Raw genomic sequence first — 5,138 nt, forward strand, 5'->3', positions numbered from 1 at the left:
CTGCCCAGTGAGCAGAGACTCTAATTTCAGGGAGGCTCACGCCGGTAGCCATGAGCGCTTCCTGCTGTGAAAAAAATGTCTCCTGTCCCCAGAGGCTTTTCTTTTTCACTCTGAAGTCACTCTCATCTTCAGCTCTCCTGGCTTTCATGTAATTCCAACAACTATATATTATTTTAGTGTATTTTATTTTTGTTATGTCTGAATCAGGTACTAGACTCCCTGGTGTGGTATAAATACCACACCGTCATTAATGTGTTCAGAAGCCATCCTAGAGGTTGGAGGCTCAGATCTATCCAGAAGTGCCTTGGAAGAAAGGGCTGGCAATCTCCTCCCTACAAATCAGATCTTGAAAATCCTAAGGAGCCCAGTGTTACTCTGATCTTATGGAATTGAGATGAGTCAAAGTTGACTCAACAGCAACTGGGTGTTTTTGTTGGTGTTGTTCGGGGTTTTTTTAAGAAACCAGATGTTGGTTTTACAGTTTAAACACTATAGTTTTTTTTTTCTTTCATTTTTGCACAATTTCAATATTGCTATTTCTGAAGGAGAATGCTTAAGAAGTGTTCGAAGATTACTCAGAAAGGGGATTATGCTTTGCATGTCTCAATGTGCTCTTCTGTTTGAGAGGTTTGAATCACTACTTTTAAAAAAAAGGTCAAAATTCTCTTTAAAAAAATCTGTTTCCTTGTTGTTTTTCTCTCTTTTAAGATAATATATGTTGAAAACGCCAAATAAATACTTTCATGGATAACTTTTGTTTAGATAATCTTTTTTTTTTCCCCTCTCGGCATTTTTCTCTTTAGTGTTATGGCTAGGTCACAGATAAATGTAAAAATGTATGCTGTTTTTTAGAGAGTTAGGGAAGGAGAAGAAGTCAACAATTCAAACTGTAAGAGAAGAGCCACTTCCTAGTCAAAAGATGTACAGCAAGCCTCAGGCTCGTATCTTCCTCAGCGATACGAGTATTAATGTTACTATTGCCATCCTGTGGGGCCCCAACAGCGCACTCTGGTTTTCCTTTTCTTTAATTCCAAGGCCCTTCGCTTCCTGCCTCCTTGCTGCAGGAAGCCTCATGGTATATTCTTAGATTCATTCCCGATATTCACCAGAGTGGCCTCTTGGGCCTCATTTCATCAGATGGGTGTATTGACGATTTAGCAACCTAATATCCTGGAGGAGGAGCAAAGGAGGACACTGACAATTATCCCAGATTCCTCGCCAAGTGTACGCAATGTAACTGGTTTCTACACCCTGCTAATCAGGACGGGGATGGCTGTGGAATCCTGTTTTATTTTGTCCAGTCTAATTCACATGAATGGACAAAAAGAAGAGTATGAAGTGACGGCTTCCTCTTTCTCTTCACTTGGCGGGAGCAAGAAACCTGTAACAGGTGAGGGTGTGGTCCACACAGAGACTGAAGCAGCCAGCTCAGGAGCCCCGGAGCTCCTTAGAGGTTTCCATCCCTGCACCAGGACTCCTTCAGGATCACTGTTCTTTGCCTGGTTAATGCCATTCCCTGTGGCTCAAATGCAGGCATAACGAACTGGCCCCTGCCAGGTTGTAAGCCACCTGCACACAGAATAAACAGTATGATTTGCAACCATTTTCTCTAATTAGATCATTTTCGTCTGTCTTTGCTTCCCACAACAACGTCATGAATGGAATGCCAGTTAGATTAGATACTATTGTTCCCACTTTTCAGATGAGACTAAACTTAGATTAAATACTATATCTTGGTTATTGCATGCTCAGAAATAGTGACTCAAAAGACTTAAACACATTTTTGAATCCTAAATACAATTCTATTTTGTGACAATGTCTCTTCATGGAGTGTGGGGATGTTAGAAGATGAACTTGGAAAAATGCTGGTTAATGCAACAAGTGTTAACTGAAAACAAGAATTTAACCTCAACACACTAGGTGCAAAACTCTATAAACTTTAGTGATAGGGTATTTTGACTTGAAATCTTTACTTGATATGTTCCTCAGAGCTGCTAACTGGTATTACATAAAAAAGGTACTGTGTGCAGTTTGCAAAACACAGCATCACATCTATTTAAACAGGGCTCTTTACTGCAGGACTGCTAGACCCTGGAAGGAGGGACCAATCACAGTGACAAGAAAAAAAAAATCAGGGAACTGTAAATTAAAATTGACATGGGCTCTGTGGCTCAATTTACTGCCAAACAACAGAATTATAAGGGAAATAATACCACCAGGCTGGTTGTACTCCCTGGAGCAGTCGGCTCTATGAGATCAGAGGGCAGCACTTGAAGGATAAAGTGCAGAAAGGGACAGGAAAGAGGTCCAGACGGAAACAGCAAGTGGGAAGAGTGGCAGACATCATGGGGGTTGTTCAAGTTCAAGAAACAAAATGTGTGTGAAGTGTTGAGTGGGAAACTGATTTGCTCTTTATGCTTCTATCCAGATCATAATGAAAAGTTACCTTTTTTTTTTTTTAGGTTACATGGGGTACAAAACACATCAGGCACAAGGGTACAAATACACATCTTTGCTGACTTTGATATTACTAGACCATCCATTTAAGCTTTCCGGCTGCCAAAACAGACACTTGCATTATATGTGTGACAGAAATCTGGAACAGGGGGTACACTGCAGAGAGGGGTGGGGGAAAGGGTAGAAAATATTCAGCAAAAAAAATTTTTTTAAAGCAACAGACACCTGCTCAGCTAATAATACAATATCGATTAAAAACAAATTGAGAGGAACAATTGTACTAAGATCAGGTAAGGATTTTTCACAAAGTGCCTCTCAAAAAAATGGTTCAGTGGAGTGCTTTGATGATAACATCCTGATAATTGCCATGAAGGTATGCTGTAAGTGCTGACACTGGGCTCTACAAAGGCAATTGGTCAAAGCCATAAAGAAGTTCGTTGAATGTATTCGGATGTAGACTCCTATTCCATGCTGTCAAGTTGACACTGACTCGTTAGCTGACCCTCCACTGGGTTTTCCAGGCTCTCCATGACTTAGGAGGAGATTGCCCCTCCCTCAAAGCCTTTAGGGGATTTGAACAGCCAGGGTAGTGCGACCTTTAGGGTAGTAGCCTAACTTCCTACCACCGCTTCCTACATGTACTCTTCTTGTGTACGTTTGAGTTGGAACCATCGCATAGCTGACTCCTCCAGTGGGTTTTCAGAACCAGTAAATCACATGAGAGGAGATTGTGCATCCTTCTTCCACAGAGTACCTCGTGGATTCAAACCATGTCTCTTTAGGATTGCAGTGCAGGTTCTTAGCACTAGGTCACCAGAGCTCAGATGCAGTCAAGGAGCATAGAACGTGTTACTTACGTTGTGCATGTTGTTGGGCTACATTTCACTGGTGCCATGCATCTATTAACACGCCCCAGTTTGCCTGAAAGGGCCCCCTCGTTTATGCCTGTTATCACCAAACTCTATCTGGTTAATACCCTTTGCACTCTTACAAGGACATGGTCATCCTTTCTAGAAAGCACCTCAAAACCTAGAATTTCCTCAACAGTCTGCATGGTCCTCGGGTCAACATGCTAAAAGTTTCTCTGGTTGCTGAATCTTTCTTTTAGTGGATCTTTCTGCACCTCTGCCCACATTCTTAAAGCTAAGCAAATACTTTTTGCTTATGTTCTACTACATGTGTGAACTTGATCATCGTGTGCAAGCCAACAAACAGATGTTTTATTTGTTATAACAAGTTGCAAAGTGCTGCATCTTTGACTCAGAGCAAAATTCAAGTATAGTGCAATTCCTCAAACATCTGCAATTACATAAATAACTAAAAAGCCAACGGTGCTCTGGAAGTTTGTAATGAACATTTGTTGTTTCTGCTGTATTCATTCACTCACTCACCCTTCAATAATCTTACACAGATTTCCCTCTGCAGAACCACCTTGTTTCCACATTTCTGTCCATGTTCTTTGATGAAACTGTTTCTACCTCTGATTCTGGAATCAGTGATTAATTTATGGAGGCAATGGTGGTCCAGTGTTATAGAATTCTCACCTTCTCTCTACCTGGTCCGATTTCCAGCCAAAGGTTTCATCCAGCATTTCATTCTATTATAGTTGGGGGTCTCCATGAATGGGGGTTGACTAAACAAGTGGCTGATTTATGTGGGGTTCATGGCAAATCAGATCCTTTCACCAAGGATTTTTTTCCCCCTTGAGCTTTGATGCTGATGTGATGGTTAGAGCTGACATGGCCACCTTGTTACATGTGACACTGGTATCAGGGTAAGGCAAAATGATATGATCAAAACCAAGTTCTGATTATATCCTAAGTGCAGATACAGGTGAGTCTCAATCCATAAATCTTCTCTTGGACTTTTTAGTTCCTGTGAGCCTGTTTTGCTTAAGTGGCTTGGGTATGCAACTGGACAAAGATAAAAATATTTAACACCTTTGCCTCCTAAGACATGGCTAAAATGGCTCAGTTTGGGAACATTTCAAAGCAGAAAGTACCGGTTACCTATATAAGGCACAGACAACTTTGATAACAAATCCAGAAAACTTGATTTTGAGGAACATTCTCTTTCTGGGGAGCCTAGAAAATTACCTCTTGGTAACGAACTGATGGAACACTTATGGAATTGTTGGTAATAAATGAAATAAATGGAAGCTGTCATCTCAAGAAATAATGGTTTTAATTCTAAGAGCAGTTATTTTGGGCCATTCTTTCAGAAAATAGTTCATTAGGAAGAACAATGAAATCACACCACCAATATCTAGGTTACTGCTTATGTGTTTACTTGGGGAAAAAAGTTTAGTGTCAGCAAAAGAACTTTTTGGCAGAGCACATCTGAGAACTTTGCAGGTTGACAAACTATTTCTCATTTCGGAGAGCTGAGTGCTAACAGTTTTAAGTGGCCTGCATGGTTAGAAAATCATGTGGCCTGGGAATTAAAAGTTCGTTCTAGTTTCCGCTCTGATGCTACGTTAGTTCACGAATTCCTTTAAACGTCCTCTTTGGTCATTGTCCAGCTCTCCGATGTATAACAGATAATTGCAAAGACCATGGCCTGGATCAGGTGCACTTTAGTCTCTAGACTGACATCATTGCTCTTTAGCACTCTGGAGAGGTTCTTGAGAGCAGATTTTCCTAATGGAATTTGTCTTTTGATTTCCTGACTGCTGATGCCAA

Source organism: Elephantulus edwardii, unplaced genomic scaffold (genome assembly GCF_000299155.1).
Source record: "Elephantulus edwardii isolate Elephantulus edwardi_28Jun2011 unplaced genomic scaffold, EleEdw1.0 scaffold00015, whole genome shotgun sequence".
NCBI classification, from domain to species: domain Eukaryota; kingdom Metazoa; phylum Chordata; class Mammalia; order Macroscelidea; family Macroscelididae; genus Elephantulus; species Elephantulus edwardii.